The 17,907-nt window shown below is 38.3% G+C and overlaps 1 long non-coding RNA gene across 1 annotated transcript in view; it reads left to right on the top strand.

Annotated features, from left to right (window-relative positions):
• The first annotated feature begins 825 nt into the window (after nt 1–825).
• LOC119864108 overlaps nt 826–17,907 on the top strand; it is a 64,707-nt gene continuing 47,625 nt past the window's right edge. Inside the window, exon 1 of the long non-coding RNA XR_005372926.1 lies at nt 826–1,074. This is a non-coding gene — a long non-coding RNA (uncharacterized LOC119864108). The remainder of the gene's footprint in view (nt 1,075–17,907) is intronic.

A 17,907-nucleotide genomic window follows, 5' to 3' on the forward strand; every position in this document is an offset into this window, starting at 1 on the left:
AAGGGAAAGTTTTTGATCTAATTCTTCATGAGGTTGGGCAGAAATCCTTAAGCTTAGTGAAAAACGCTATAGAAAAGAAAGAAACCAACAATGAAAAAGATTTGATTTGACTTGCTTTGGTTGCATATTATTGATCACCTGTCATCATGCACCTAGCATTCGTGGGTTAGCTTATTTATTTGAATGGAATTAAAACAATATTTATTGGTAAAATCAGTAATTTTTTATGTTCAGCTTATTGCGGAAGAAAGAAGTAACTCATAATCTTTTCAGGTGTTTTTCTATCACCTCAACTTTTAATATACAAATGCTTTCCATAATTGCTGAAGATCTGTAGGTGTTCCTGAGGAAATGAAAATTTGTTTATAGAGGTCAACTGAAAATCCTTGAGTGTGAACATAGATAAGCATTGTTAATTGTCACTCAGAGTTTTTTTTAGTTTTGATCATCTTTGTGTTTCAAATAATTTTTTTTCTTTGTAGAAAGAAAAATAAAAAGAGGCAAACAGAAGAAAATACTTAATGTCTCCACAATGAACCTCTATAAGACATCAGCGTATGTGTCTGTTTTCTTTCTTCATCTACATCTTATACCTCCACACACACATACACGGGCACACCCCCACACACACAGCTTCTATGAAACCAAGCTATTGTGTAATTCATTCTCTTTGGCTTTATTTGTCAGGAAGTTGATTATTTTTTCTGCCCTTTTATTGATGGAGTTGCTCTTTGGTGTGCTCTTATTTTTGTTCTGATTTCATTTGCAGGGGTACCTGTTGCATTATCTGTAAAGAGAGTTGAAATTCTGGTGTCTAGAGTCCTCTCCTGACACAGTGATTCTAAATTCTATCCACAATCCCCAGCCACGACTACGGGGCTGCCTCTGGTTCCCTGGCCCACGTTACTGTGAAGGGCTGACTTCTCTGCGTTCCCGTGGCGACCTTACTCGTACAACCAGTGTGGTATCTACAGGGCAGCTGATCTCTGAAATTTGGACAACCCTAAGGATAGACCTATGTGTTATACTCCTTCGTGTTCAACATAAAGAGGATGCTCATTATCAACACAAAAAGTAATTCTCAGCTTTATGGTATTGTATTAGAAAGTCAGTGCCTGTTTCTTAATTAATTTCTTATCTTTCTCTGGGGTAAAATCTTTTAATAGAGTTTTCACCCAGGAGACTGATTTGAATGTAAATGAGAGTCAGTAAGTGTCATTTCTTTTGTTTCATCCCTTTCCCCCTTTGCATCCTCCTTTAGAAGTATTGTTTTCCTCACCAAAGAAAGAGCTTTGAACCAATAGATGTTTAATCATAGTCTGGAGATTTGTTAACACATAATTAAAATATGTAGTTGCTTGAGTTATTGAACAATAATGATTTTTTGATAGGTGTCAAGTTATCAGATATGCACTTAAGACAGACCTCAAAAACCCCTGTTTGCATATAGGTACATAGAGAATCATTAGTATAGACATGTGTTTGAAATCTAGCTTTGCTATTTATTTGAATTTAGAAAAGAAAATGGGGATCCCTGGGTGGCTCAGTGGTTTAGCATCTGCCTTTGGCCCAGAGCCTGACCCCAGGGTCCTGGGATCTAGTCCCACATCGGGCTCCCTGCATGGAGCCTGCTTCTCCCTCTGCCTGTGTCTCTGCCTCTCTCTCTCCGTGTCTCATGAATAAATAAATACAATCTTAAAAAAAAAATTTAAAAAAAGAAAAGAAAAGAAAATGAACCATTCTGCAACTGTTTCATCTGTAAAATGGTAATGATAAGTAAGAACTCTCTTGTATTTTTGTTGAAAGGATTCCTTAAGATGAGGTACATAAACCACTTGGCATTTCTTGGTATAGAAAGCCTCAATGAGTCGTGTTGTTAGCATCCCCGTTATTGTCTAGAGTACATTATTACTCACCTTTAGCCATGGCTTGCTTTGGATTGTCAGATTAATTTGTTGTTGTTGTTTAAGATTTCTTTTATTTATTCATGAGACACACAGGGAGAGGCGGAGGCGCGGGCAGAGGGAGAAGCAGGTCCCCGTGGGGAGGCGGACGCGGACTCGATCCCGGATCCCGGGGTCACGCCCTGGGCCGGAGGCGGGCGCACAGCTGCTGAGCCCCCGATCCCTGTCCGACTAATTTGTGGGACCTCAATGGAAGGCGTGTGGGGAAGTAGAGGACCCGTTGAGCCTCAGATCACGGAGCCTGGGGCCTCCAGGCGGCGGGGACTCCTGGGAACACACACTTGCTCACCACCGCCCCTAACACACGTGCGTTGTATGGATGGGCTGAGGGAGGCCCTGGGGGCTGGAGTCAGTGCATCTGGTGACGCAGGCAGGAGGGCGCCGGCGCGGTGGAGAGGACACACTCACCTGAACAAGTCGGGGGCGGCAACGACAGAGGCCCCGAGACCCGGCGGGCACGGCTGTTGGCGGAGCAGCGGCCCGCGGCGGGGCCCCGTCCTGTTGTGGGGCTCCCGGGGGGCCCGCTCGGCTGGCGCTGGGCGGCGGGGACCAGGACGCTGGGGGGCGGGGACCAGGGTGCTGGGCTGCCGGGATCAGGGTGCTGGGCGGCGGGGATCAGGGCCCTGGGCGGCGGGGGGCCAGGAGCTGGGGCCGCCAGGGTGCAGAGCTGGGGCCGCTGGGGTGCAGAGCTGGGTCGCCGGGGGCCAGGAGCTGGGGCCGCGGGGTGCAGAGCTGGGGCCTCGGGGTGCAGAGCTGGGGCCGCTGGGGTGCAGAGCTGGGGCCGCGGGGTGCAGAGCTGGGGCCGCCGGGGTGCAGAGCTGGGGCCGCGGGGTGCAGAGCTGGGCCGCCGGGGCCAGGAGCTGGGGCCGCGGGGTGCAGAGCTGGGGCCGCGGGGTGCAGAGCTGGGACCGCTGGGGTGCAGAGCTGGGGCCGCGGGGTGCAGAGCAGGGGCCGCTGGGTGCAGAGCTGGGGCCGCTGGGTGCAGAGCTGGGGCCGCGGGGTGCAGAGCTGGGGCCGCCGGGGTGCAGAGCTGGGGCCGCGGGGTGCAGAGCAGGGGCCGCTCCCCCGGCCACTCAACCCTGAGGCTTTCGGTTCTGTAGGGGAGTTGACGACACGTCCACCCCTTGTCCAGGAACCCCGCCGGGTCCGTGCGACAGGGTTCAGCAGCTTGTCCACTTGATATTATAGAAAACTTCAATATTCAACAAGGGAGAGGAGCCAAAACAAAGTCTCTTAAATGTTAATGGATTCAGCTCAATTGTGAAATGTCAGCATCACTCTGCCGTCTTGCCTTAGGACCCACAGCGCTACCTGCCTTAGGGCATGCGCCAAACTCTGCTAGGAAAAGGCCAGAGACACTCGGGGCTCCGGGGTGGAGCGCCCGCCTTCGGCTCAGGGCGTGACCCCGGGGTTCCGGAATCCAGTCCCGCGTCGGGCTCCCGCTTGGAGCCTGCTTCTCCCTCTGCCTGTGTCTCTGCCTCTCTCTCTCTCTCTCTCTCTCTCTCTCTGATGAATAAATAAATAAAGTCTTTAAAAAAAATAGAAAGAAAAAGGATCAGCATTTAAAAATATCTTCCAAAAAATAAAAATAAAAAAATAAAAATAAAAATCTCTTCCAATTTCCTAAAGCTGGATTAGAAAAATACACTGTCTTTGTTCCTTATTAGGCACCACTGTCACTAAGTGTATCCGATCATGTGAGCATAACCAGTTAGGCACCGGGGACTGACCGTAACCCTCCTACAGCACAACACAGCGGAAGACGTGGGGGCGCCTGCGGGCTCAGTCAGTTAAGCCTCTGCCTTTGATGTGGGTCCTGGGATCCAGCCCTGCTTGGGACTCCCTCCCTCTCCCTCTATCTCTGTCCCTCCCCCTTGCACTCTCTCAAATAAATAAAATCTTAATAAAAAATGTGTTGAAAATTATCACGCTGATAGGTATTTTATAAATTTGTATTTTACTTATATTTTATATATAGCTAAGAGTAGCAACTAGTAAAATACCCAGTTTTTTCAGTCTTTCTAATTACAAAATCATACAGATTATAACTGAAAAGATTTATATAGTAGAAATCACGTGACTATCTTATATCTGAGGTGAAATTTCCACCCCCCTCCTGAAATTTTTATTCTGTTTATTTATAAGAAGCCATTCTCACTGGCTTCTATAAAATCATTTACACCTAACTCTTTAAACATTAGTCATTTTCTTTAAAGATGAAATTTAAGATATCAAAACAACAAAGGGATGAATTTCTGAAATTTATCTTCTATCATAAAGAAGGCATTTTTTAAAAGCTTAATTCTTTGCAGTTTTCTAGCTAATTTTATATAGAAAAAATGAGCTTATCTCAGCATAACGTTATTAAAATAAGCTTGCTTTTGCCTCACTTAAAAAATTGATAATTTTTGCTTAAATTTGTCCATAACAAAAGGTGTTCAGTTTTTCTGTTCCATTGTAAATAAAGACAAACTTTAAGAGTGTTCTTTTATAAATCTCAAGACAATTGTATCTTAAAAAAAAAACCAAAAAAGCAAAAAATCCAATTTCTCAGTGGTGTTACAATCACTCAATCATGTCATAAGCACTGAAAGAAATTAGGCAAGAAATAAATAGCATTCAGTTCTGTCACATTGTAAAGGATAACGATCTCAACTGAGCTTGAGGGCTTGTTATCTCTGTTGACATCCATTGATACTATTCAAGATAGTATTGACATTAAATATTATTGAAACATTAAAATTTAAAGAACTATAAATGCAAGGCTATAGTTACAAGTGATGTTCCTGTGTATAAAATGTACTTTTCCTTTGTTTGTAAAAAGTCAACATTTATATACATAATATCAAGATTTTCTGTTTTCAAAGAAAGAAAGATTTTCTGTTTTACGTCTTTATTCCTTCAACCTTGGATGGCTTTCAAATGCCTTCATTAGCATAGGATTAGGCTGTTTCAAAATACTGTTTCCTGACCACGAATATTGGCAATGTGATATACTAGGTGAACTTGTAACTCTTGACTGATATCAAGCCTTGGCTAATGTCCTCTTTCTGAGAGTGCTCTACTGCAATATTTTTGTGCTTTGTTGATTTTCCTAGTCAGAATAAGTAGCTAATGTAGGAAAAGTGGCTCTTGTTCACTGTGATTTTTATATTCATGTAAAATGTTCAGTATTATTTTACAGTCTTCTTAAATGCAATCGGAAAAACTCCAACAACAACACCACCAAGAAATCTGGTATTCTCGTGGAAGAAGGTGTACTAATCTTGGCTGTTTTTCCAATAATGTGTTTGGCACTTAGTGCTTATAATAAACAGCTTTCTTTCTGTGCTCTGAGGGAATCAGATCTTTCACTGAGCTAAGTATTGCCCCAGGCTGTAGAGAAGATGGAAAGAATGTAGAAACCTCAAAGTTGGCTTCCATGAACACCTGGTCATTTATTTGAGACAGTAAATGGGAAGTATGGCAACTAAAAAATAATCCATTTCTAGACTACCATCATATATGTGCATTCACTTGTTTTCCTCCTTTACCACTTGGAATGATATTATGGAAGATAATCCTTCAGATTCTGGCTTGATTATCTAACTAAAGTACAGGATTAGTCACCAATCTTTAGACCAGATACCTAAAGAACTACCAGGTCATTAGGACTGGAAATCATAGTACATGGATAACTTAGGGAGATTTTGAAATCTTAGGGAATTTTTGAGCTCTTTGAAATTAGTCTTATGAATTCTTTTTTTTTAATTTTTTAAAAATTTATTTATGATAGTCACAGAGAGAGAGAGAGAGAGTGGTAGAGAGACACAGGCAGAGGGAGAAGCAGGCTCCATGCACTGGGAGCCCGACGAGGGATTCGATCCCGGGTCTCCAGGATCGCGCCCTGGGCCAAAGGCAGGCGCCAAACCGCTGCGCCACCCAGGGATCCCTTATGAATTCTTTTAAACATTAGGTATATTTGTGATTTTTTAGAGATGTGGAAACATATTTAGCATTGAGACTCATCTCTGTCCCTTTTTGTTAGTTGCTATTATGGCTGTTCATGTTCCCTGAAAGGTAAGAAGAAAAATTATCCCATTGTCTTTTAGAGTAAAATTAACCACAAATAATAGTTAATAAAATATGCTATCACATGACTTATATTAAACTTTTGTAATAATATTATTATTATTATAGTCTTATTGATTAGAAAGTTTAGGCTTAGAGTAGTTAAATGATTAGGTGCCCAAGGTGCCCAGTTTGCAAGTGGTAAAACTGGAATCCAGAGTCAGGTGTAATGATTCAGACTTTGAGTTCCTATTAGCTGCTACATTATACACTGAATCATTGGGCTGTATTAAGACATCCAGTATAACCATTATATTTGTAACTATGCACAGTCAGACACACTCCCCTGGAAATGAATATGGGTATGACAGGGACCTCTTTTTCTTCTCCTATCTTTATGCTTATTGGAAACTTTCCTAAAAAGTGAAAGGTCAGGGGCACCTGGGTTGCTCAGTGGTTGAGCATCTGCCTTTGGCCCAGGCCGTGACCCTGGAGTCCCACATTGGGCTCCCCCCCCGGGAGCCTGCTTCTCCATCTGCCTCTCTCTCTGTGTCTCTCATGAATAAACAAATAAGATCTTAAAAAAAAAAAAAAAAAGTGAAAGGTTCATCTTATGAGAATATTTTCCATAAATTCTGAATATTTGCATATGTCATGTTATCATCAATACAGAGCTCAGTGATGAGCATGGCTTCACACATTGAGATCTTTAATTTCCATTTAATAAACAGCTCATAGTTTGTTTCCAAGTACTCATGAAACACAGGTCAGGGTAGATCTTACCTTCAGGCAAAATCAGTAACTTGCTATATATGTAATTGACTTCAGAGGTGCCAGGAGAGATATCCTGCATCATCCTTCCCTTTTCACTTCCTTCTCCCACTCACCATGGACGCCTCACCTACTTATCACTAAAGTCTGATCTACCATGATGCCCTAAACATGAAAAAGCCCCCAGTGGGGAAAGGATTGGTAGTTGGAGGTGACTACAGGTTTGGGGCTTGATGTACCCCCATTCACAGAATTTAGGACAAGGCAGTCTCTCACTGGAGAAAAGTTATAACAAAGGCAAAAATAAAACTATGTGCCTTTAAAATTCTAAATGATGTTAGGGCCTAGAAAATGGGATTCTTTTCATCAATATCATTATAGAATTTCATAAAATTAGCTATATGGAAACTTTAAAAAATCTAATCTGATCCTTTCATTTTCAGATACTATTTTAGAAGTGATGTTTAATTTTCCTCATAAGATTTTGGTTGGAGTCAAAAGAAAAATCAGAAAAAATATTTTTAATGCTATTATTTTAAACTCTTTTTTTTTTTTTTTTTTTTTTTTGCTTTTCTTCAAACAATTCTATTGTCACTCCTATGGTAAATTACAAACATGGCCACAGATCTTACACTCCCTATGCACACTTACTTTTGCTATATACCTTTGTTTCTTATTTTGTGGTAAAAACATTTAATGGAAAAGCAGCCCTCTCAATAAATTCTTAATTACACAATAAAGTATTGTTAGCTATGAGCACTATGTTGTACATCAGATCCTTAGAACCCAGTCATTTTGCATAATTGAAACTCTACAACCGTTGGACAATGGCTCCCCGAATGCTCTGCCCCCAGCCACTGGCAGCTCTACTCATGTTTCAGAAGTTCCACTAGTTTAGATATCTATAAATAGAATCATGCGGTACTTGTCCTTCTGTAACTGGCTTGATTTCTCTCAGCAAAATGTCCTCCAGATTCATCCATGTTGTTGTATATGGCAGGCTTTCCTTTGTTTTAAGGCTGAATAGCATTTTGATTATATATATATATATATATATATATATATATATATATATATATATATATATATGATATAGTGTGTGTGTGTGTGTGTGTATCAAATTCTCTATTGATGGACATTTAGGTTGTTTCTATACCCTGAATATTGTGAATAATGCTGTGGTAGTACAAATATATCTTTGAGATGCTCATTTTAACCCTTTTTGATATAGACTCAGAAGTGGGATTCCTGGATCATATATTATCTATATTTTAATTATTTAAAGACCTTCTATACTATTTTCCATAATGACTATACCAGTTTACATTCCCAAGAAGTATTTCAATTTCTTCACATACTCTCTAACACTTTATTATCTTTGTGTGTGCATGTGTTTGATAATAGCTATCCTAATAGGTGTGAGTTGATATTTCATTATAGTTTTCATTTGCTTTTCCCTGGTGGTGATTAGTGACGTTGAGCACCTTTTTCATGTATCTATTGGCCATGTGTATGTCTTCTTGGGAAAAATGTTTATTCAAGTCCTTTGCCAATTTTAAAATCTGATTATTATTATTGCTATTATTTTTTTGATTAACCCTTTATCAGACATAGAATTTGCAAGTATTTCCCTCATTCTAAATAGTTGTTTAATTTTGTGGGCATCTTTTACAGTGCAGAAGTTCTTTAGTTAGATGTAGTCTCACTTGTCTATTTTTGGTTTTGATTCCTGTGTTTTTGGTGTGATAGCCAAGAAATCATTGCCAAGACCACAGTCAAAAAGCTTTTTCTTTATATTTTCTTTTTGGGGTTTTATAGTGTGAAGTCTTAAACAAGAGGTGAAATTCTTGTATATTGAAAACTAAAAAAAATTTTTTTTTGAAAAGTAAAAACTATTGATGAAAGACATTTTAAAAACAAAAATACATGGAAAGACATTCTAGATTCATGGAATTTAAGACTTGATTCCATACTACCCAGAGTGATTTTCAAATTCAACACTATTCCTATCAAAACCCCAGTGGTATTTTTTATAGAAATAGGAAGGAAAAAAAAAAAAAACCTCCTAAAATTCATATGGAACCAAAATCTGGACAAATAAGAACAAAGTTAGAGACATCACAATAATTTCAAAATATATTACAAAGGTACATAATCAAAACAGTATGGTACAGGCATAAAGACAGACCTATAGGACAGTGGAACAGAACAGAGAGCCCAGAAATAAATCCACACATAGACCGTCTTCAACAAAGATGCCAAGAATACACATTGGGGAAAGTATAATTTCTTCAACAAATGGTGTTGGGAAATCTAGATATCTAAATGCAAAACAGTAAAACTGGACACTTACCTTACAACATAAACAAAAATCTCAAAATGGAGTTTAACTTCACATCTTTTCTAACTTGCAACTCTTCCATGGAGAGAGAGTTCATTTTCCTTCCTTGATTCTTGTTCTTAAAATGTAACTTGCTTTTAGTAATGGAAACTTAGTAAGTATAATGCAAATATTCAGAAACTACCTATACATTGCATCTTGCTCTCTTGCTGCTCTTTGGAACCCTGAGACTACCCAAAGCCCAGGGTAGCTCTGGAGAATGAAAAACCTTTCTGCATGAGGACTCTGTAGACCAATCAACTTGGTAACCATCAGACACGCAAATGAGACCATTCTCAACCATCAAGCCTTAGTTGAGCCCACTTAGAGAGGGACAACTGCCTAAGAAGTCCAAAAAACCTTAAGAAGTAAAAAATGCTTGTTGTTTTAAGCCATTACATTTTAAGGTAGCTTGTTATATTGCAAAAGCTAATCTATGCATTTCCTAGTTTCCCTTTGTTATTGTTATTGCAAATACACATCTTTAAGGAAATCTCACAAGTACTTCCTAGAATAAAGAAAATATCTGGGAATATAAAAATATGAACTTCCACTCCAGTCAGTAATTCTAGGAGAGAATCTGATTCAGAAACACAATAAATGCCATTGCTCAGTTCACAGAGCAAAGCTAGTTCTCTCTGTGCTGCCAATATTATATGTGAAGAAAATAAGAAGTACAGTTCTGTTTGGGTTGACACGTCTTCATTGCAAGGTTAAGCATTTGATTTGTTTATACTGTCGCCCACTTCCCTGGTTGAGCTGCACTGTCTGGGTTTTAACAGGCTTCAGTGTTCCTCCATTCATTGAGACAGTGTCTGAGTTAAGGATTAACATTTGTATAGTTAAACATAAATGCTTGTGAATTGTATATAATATTTTAGCAAAAGATTAGTTTTACCACTTTTACAAATTTTTGGTCAAGCAAGCAGCCTTTTGTTATTCCCTTAGCAGCCCAATTTGATGGCTGCTAGCAATGCATTAAGAAAAGTAGATTCTTAAAAAGTCTGTAGATCTAAATAGGTAGCCGCTCTATGCTATGAATTAAAGAGAATATTTTTTACAGTTTATCTTTTCTTATTTCTCTTTTTCCTCCATCCAGTATGCCTATCTTAACAAATGAATCTAAAATGTTTAAGTAACGTTCAAATAAGTGTATATCCTGATCAAATTAAGTAAAAATAGTACTTGAAAAGTTTTTTTTTCACTACACAAACAATTCTATATGACTACAGCACATTTTTTTTCCATCTTGTGTATGTAAAGTTTGTTTCTGAAATCATTTAGTTTCCCTGTTTTGCCCTTATTTCATTCTCCTGGAGTAACCTCTTCCTGTCTTCAGAATCCAATGACCTAAATATATTAGAGCTGGAAGGAACTTAGAATTTCTTTGGAGTCTATATTTAAAATAATTTTTTCCATATGCTTTTATAGACCCCCCAACTTACTTTATAGTAAGTTTCACAAATTACTTAATAGTCAATGATGCTTGCAATCCTATTATTCCCTGTTTGTTCTCTTCTAACTGGTCTCTTAATGTTAGTCCTCAGTTACTAAGTTGATTTCATCTTTACTATTGGATTTTGACCTACTGATGGAAAAATTCCATTCTCTACTAGAAGGAAGAAAAACATCCACAGCTTTAGATGTGAAATGATGTAATCCCTTCTTCTTACCTCTCTATACTCTTTTCCTAGCAAAGAAGAGATTTGTCCCTACAGACTTCAGTCCATTGGCCAGAACATCTCATGAATCTTCTACTCTTGGATCTCCTTTTCTTTGATTTCTTGTTTATTACTTAGGACTCCCGAATTGATTTAGTTTATTTCATCTTTCTCACAGTTCTGTGTCTTGTCACTCTGTGCTCCTCAAACCCTGCTACAAACATACCCTACCTCAAGATACTCAGGCTCTGTTCTTTCCTAGCTCATGTTTATATTCCAGTGACTGTGCTCCACTTTCCTGCTCTTGGACACCACTCCTTATGATCACAGCCCTTACTTACCTTTGTCATCCTGTGGAACCCCAAGCATATAGGAATGATTTAGAATGCCTGGGATCACCAATGGATAGCAAGAATGACTTCCAAAAAGGAAGAAATGAAAGATATTACCAGAAGAAATGGGTCCCTCTACTGGTAGAAAACCATTTTCTTTATTTCATTAACTAATTTTTGCCCTTGAATACTTTTTTGTCACTTTTCCAGATAAATATCACACATTTAAATTGAATAATTTAAAATTTTACAAATTTTCCTTGGTGAGAAACAAGTCAGGTTACCTTTCATGTATAACGTGAAGCCCAGTCTCTCCCGACTCCCAGGGCCCTGGCTCAGGGAAGGACAGATCTTGCTTTTCTGTCTCTAGTGTCTGCTCAAACGTAGATACCCTCATGGCTATGAACTTCCCCAGCTTCTACTTTCCTTTGTCTCTCCCACACCAGGCTGTGCAATCTATCATTACTCCCACTTATCTACTTCCACTTTTATGAGAAATGGAGTAATGCTTCTTTCAAACCACAAGGTATCCACTCTTGCCAGGCACATCCAATTAAAGTGGGGTAGGTTTTTGAAATGATCAGGTTTCCACCATTATTTACAGGGCTGCTTACCCATAAGATGAAGATGCTGTAATATTGTCCAAAGAATCTCACTGTGGAATGAACTGAGTATCCTTCTCTTGAGATCTAAATCATCTCCCCTTACTTTCTTCTTTGCTCCTCACCAACCAGAGTTCTCAGGTACTGAGTTTATCGACCTCAGCTAGACGTAGATAGGAGGCAAAGTAGAGGGTCATTGGTCTCTGTAGGAAGGCTCCTGTGGTTTAGTAGTTTATGAAATTATATTTCTAACTGGTAGACTTCTATGGGGAGGAAAGAAATTCAGTCAGTGTGGGTTAAGAAAATGCTTGAGTGACAATAATCTCTATGTTTGATAATCACCACATACATTTTCTTATGCCATCCTTTTGTTAGCCAGATTGCATACTGATTGTTTCTATCACTTTTTTTTCACAGTAGAATAAATCACACAGTAATATGGTATCTTTCCTGAAAGCCAACATATAAATTGTTTTTTGATCCTTTTATCTGAAGAATTAACTCAAAGTTTTTCATATTGGAAAAGAAAGCAAAAAGTAAAATCTAGTCTTAAATAAAAGAACAGGTGGATATCCTGAAACTTGTAAGACTCCCCCCCAGCCAATGCAAGATGGAAAATTATAAGAGCAAGCTAAACACAAATGCTGCCAGACAATGTTCCCTAGACATAATTTGTAGGGCCTCGTACACCCAGTACAAAATTAAAAAGGTTTCATGTTCAAATATCATTAAAAGTTCAATATGGCAGTAGCAGACCATTACACCAAACTCAGGCCTTTCCATAGATCCTGAATTTAAGCAGGTACTTGCACAGACCATCCACCTGTAAAGCCAGCTCTGTCCCTAGAGCTTTTCCTGAAAATAGACTGAAAGCTTTCAGTCCCTTCCTCACCTGCTTCCTTCATTGCATCAACTAGTGTCTCTTCTATGTTTCACAGACAGACTTGTGAAATGATGGCCTAACTGCTAATAAATATTGCTGGAAATTCAACAAATATTTTTGAAATAATTGAATAAAAGTTATAGAATTACCAGAAAAAATACTGCTGGAAAAAAATATATATGAACACATGTGGAATAAAATAAAATGAAATTTTTACTTCATTACTACTTTTTAACTACTTTAAATAGTTCTAAAAGGATTCAGGACTGAAAGGTGAAAATATAAAAGTTTTAAGAAGTTATAGAAGACAATAGAGATGATGACTTTAGCTCAGGGAAATACTGTCTGAAGAATGTGCTCCCCCCCCCCCCAAAAAAAGGTAAGATTGGTACATTTAGCTATATTAAAATTTAAAAATTACTTTAGGAACACCTGTGTCACTCAGTTGGTTAAAGTATCTGATTCCGGCTCAGGTCATGATCTCAGGGTCCTGTGTTCAAGCCCCTCGCTCAGCGGGGAGTCTGCTTCTACTTCTCCCTCTGGCCCTCCTCCCTCGTACTTGCTCTTTCTCTCTCAAATAAATAAAATCTTAAAAAAAAAAATTACTGTAAGTTAAAACATGCTTTAAACAAAATGCAAAGACAAGCTATAATCTGAGAACATTATCTGTCATACATATAGCTGCCAAAGGATTTTATCACATTATATAAAGAATCCTTTTAAAAGGGCAATGATACATTTTAAAAATACAATATGAAAAATGAATAAATTTGAATGGTCAATAAGCCTATATGAAAAATGTTCCTTCTGAGAGCATGGAGAGGTACCATTTCACACCTCATACTCCATATCCTCATCTCTTTCCACAAGTGCATATATGCCAGCAGCCTTGGACACAGTCACAGAGCTTCTGATTCACCAGGGTTGGGGTGGGGCCTTGGAAAGTTAACTTTGAAAAAGCTCTCTGAGGGATTCTGATGTGTACCATGGTTGACACATAATTTCCCGAATTTCTACAAATCCTCGTCCAAAGCAATCAATCATCATATCCTAAAATTGTAACTTCTAGACAGTTTTTCAGTCTGTCATTTCCTCTCCATTACTTATTTCAGACAAGTTTAGAAAGGGACTTTGGTATGTAAAAAGAAGTTAGTCTTGAAAGCCATTTAGCAATGTGCTCCAGTTGTACAGGTGGTGTAAGGCCATCAGCCAGAGACTCCATTACCACATGGGATGAGGATGGTGTTCATGAGTCTCCATCTATGTTTTCTTTCTTAGATGTCAATATTTTCCTCTACTCTGTTTCTCTGTAATTCTACATTTCATTAGAGAGATTTGAATCTCTGAAACTCCACAAGAGCTCTGTCTCACTTGTTGCCTTCCTATTCCCAATAGATAGAGAGAAGGAAGTATGACTTCTTGGGAGAGAAACAGGGAGTCTGCTTCTTCCTCTGATCCTGTGCAAGTGCATGCTCCCCCTCTCTCTCCTTCTCCTCCCCTTCCTCTCAAATAAATAAATAAAAACTTTTAAAAGATTTTATTTATTTAACAGAGAGAGATCACAGCTAGGCAGAAAGATAAGTAGGGGGAGAAGGAGAAGCAGATCCTCCACTGATCAGGGGTCCTGATGTGGGTTTCCATCCCAGGGCTCCGAGATGATGACCTGAGCCAAAGACAGACACTTAACTGACTGAGCCACCCGGGTGCCCCAATAAATAAAATCTTTAAAAAATAAAATAAGAAGCATTTTTCTGATAACAATAACTTCTGTATCACCTAGATCATAACAGGAAGTTCACATAGCACCTTACAAAAATAAGTACTAAGTAGGTGTTAGAAATAATGAGAAAAAAAATTGTATAAATTAATGAAGAATTGGTATCTAGTCCATATTTTACAGGTAAAATCAAGGTGCAGATGTTTAATAACTTAATAAGCTCTCATGTGGGAAAACAGATAATTATCCATAAAGAACCAAGAAAAGGATGAACCAGAAACTACTGAAAATGCTTATTTACAGTGGATGGGAGGGAAAGGGTGGAGTTGGACATAAAATTTTTAACATAATTAAATATTTACACATAAAAATAATATCAAAAGTAAAAGGAAGCAAACTGCAAATTGTAATCAAAATAGAAAAATGAACTAACTATATATTAATAAGATAACTATATTATAAAAAATACTTCAAGTAACTTTTTAAAAAAGATTTTATTTATTCATCTGAGAGAGAGAGAATGGTGCATAAAGACAGAGAGAGAAGGAGAAGCAGACTCCCCAGTGAGCAGGGAGCCTGACATGGGGCTTGATTCGAGGACCTGGAGATCAATGACCTGAGCCTGAAGGCAGATCTGACTTCAAGTAACTTTTGAACACAGTGCTCTGACCACCCAATCTTAATAAGATCTATTCTAGGAATAAAAAATATTAGGAAATAAAAATCTAAAGATATTTATTAAGTACATTTATTAGTAGTAGTAATCTGGGACATTTCTAGTGTTATTTATTTTATGTGTGTTGTAGACAAAAATAAATAGGTTAATGTCATTAAAAGGAAGATTTTCACAGACAAAAAAAAAGGTACAAAAATAAAATAAAATAATGTAGGAAAAACTTAGTGTTAAATTTTTGTTAGAAATAATAACTTGGGAGCTCCTGGATGGCTCAGTCAGTTAGGCATCTGCCTTCAGCTCAGGTCATGATCTTAGGGTCCTGGGATCAAGCCCTGATTGGGGCTCCCTGCTCAGGGGGAGCCTGCTTCTCCTTTTCCCTCTGCCTGACACTCCCCCTACTTGTGCTCTGTCTCTGTCTCTCTTTCTCTGTCAAATAGATAAATAAAACCTTTTTTTAAAAACATTTTTATTTACGATAGTCTCATAGAGAGAGAGAGAGGCAGAGAGATAGTCACAGAGAGAGAGAGAGAGAGAGAGAGGCAGAGACACAGGCAGAGAGAGAAGCAGGCTCCATGCACCGGGAGCCCGACGTGGGATTCGATCCCGGGTCTCCAGGATCGCGCCCTGGGCCAAAGGCAGGCACCAAACCGCTGCACCACCCAGGGATCCCCAAATAAAACCTTTAAAAAAATAATAGATTGAACTCTTGATTAAAAATACTAACAGTGAGTGGCTATATCCATACACTTTAAAGGTGTAGAATGAGTAATGATAGCTGCAGTGAAATACCTAGCACTGAGATCTTAGTTTCTAAATTCCCTTTTTTTTTTTTTAGGATTTTATTTATTTATTCATACGAGACACAGACAGAGAGGCAGAGGCAGAGGCAGAGGGAGAAGCAGGCTAATGCCAGACTCAATCCCAGGACCTCAGGATCATGACCTGAGCCAAAGGCAGATGCTCAACCACTGAACCACCCAGTGCCCCTCTAAACACCCTTATTGATGAAACGAAATGAATATGTATTATGCCAGTAAAAAAAAAAAGTGCTAAAACACTAAAAGAATTCTGGAAAGAAAAGAAGGACTCAACACTGACCTAAAGGAACTTACACTATTTTGGTTAATTTGAGAATCTAATAGGATGACAGATTTAGATTATAATTCCTTTAAAAATGTAAGTCCAAAAACATTTTAAAAATAAAAGAAAGCTCTTTTTTTTTTTTTTTTTTTTTACAGAAGAATGTCAACTAATGACTGTAGAAGAAATGATGAAATTTGTGAACTAATCAGTATGTCGCTCCCAATGTAATAAACTAATTTAGGCTTTTACTACAAATAGATGCTAAAGCCATTGGCTAAAAGATTGTTAGAGGAGATAATTTTTTCTTGGTTGCAAGTTATCATCCCACAAATTACTAAATATAAGGGAAAACATTAAAGCAAACAGGTATTACGATCACCACCCTTAACCCCATGATCAAGCTGTCTCAACAATAGTGAGAAAATCTGATAAGATCTTACCTCCTTATGCAGTGCTATAAAAAGCACACAGAATCACACCTATGTGCCATTCTTGCTAAACACATTTTATGTGAATGTAATTACAAGGAAATAAAATAAGACAAATCCACAAAGTGGACCATTCTATGAGACAAATGGTTTGGACTCCTCAAAACAAAATGCAGCCAAAACAAAAAACAATGAAATTGTGGAAAATAAGATAAAACAACAATAACAACAACAGGAGAGTCTGCAATAAAATAGACTAAAGAGCTGTAACAATCAAATGCAATGTATGAAATTTGATTGGAGTCTATATTAGGAAAAAAACTATAAAGGACTTCTGAGACAATTGGGGATGATGATTGTAGACTATATTTTATGAAATTATTTTATATCTGATAGTGTGGTTATGCAGGAGTATGCCTCTATTTTTAGAAGCTGATGTTGACATATTTGTGAACTATTATGCCTACATTCTACTTACAAACTGGTTAAAAATATACACAAATATATATAGAGATAAAGTGATAATGAAAGATACGGATACTTGGTAAATCTAGGTGGGAGGTTTACAGTTATTCATTGTAGTACATTTTTTCAGTTCTCTATAGAATTGGCTTTTTTAAAAGTATAAAGTTGGTGGCAGAGTAGGAAGAAATTTCTATTTTTACCTTTTGCAATGTATTCTGCAAACAATATCACTTCCCTTCCCATATGGTACCAAAAATCCCTCATTAAGCAGCCAAGCTACAGCAACAGTAGCCACACCACTGCACCCCCAAACTGATTGTTTGCACATTGTCCTTTCACTTCAGGGAGCCAAGGCTTCTTGCTCTTCCTGCCTCTCCCCGCACTGTCTCTAAAAGGAAGAAGCCCAGCTAAACAGTGACCCAAATTTATATTAATGTATAATATATATGTATACCTGGTTTCGATTTAAGGTAATTTTGTTATTGTTATTGCTGTTGTATTTGTCCATTCATATGATTTTCCCCAAAAAACAAAAGGACCATATGAAACTGGGATTTGTACTTTCTAGCTTTAGGAAAACTACAATTACCTAAAATCCTCTCAACATGCTAAATTATATGGGTTGATAGGATATCCCCACAAAAATTTCTAGTAGGTAAATATTCACCTCCTGAAATAGTCATCCTACTTGTCATTTTTTTCCTTCAATATCAGTCTTCACTCTTCTTTTAAAAAAAGATTTATTTATTTATTTAATTTTATTTTTAAAAAGGTTTTATTTATTTATTCATGAGAGACACAGAGAGAGGGAGGCAGAGACATAGAGGGAGAAGTGGGCTCCATGCAGGAAGTCCGATGTGGGACTCGATCTTGGGACTCCAAGATGACGCCCTGA

Source organism: Canis lupus, chromosome 18 (assembly GCF_011100685.1).
Source record: "Canis lupus familiaris isolate Mischka breed German Shepherd chromosome 18, alternate assembly UU_Cfam_GSD_1.0, whole genome shotgun sequence".
NCBI lineage: Eukaryota > Metazoa > Chordata > Mammalia > Carnivora > Canidae > Canis > Canis lupus.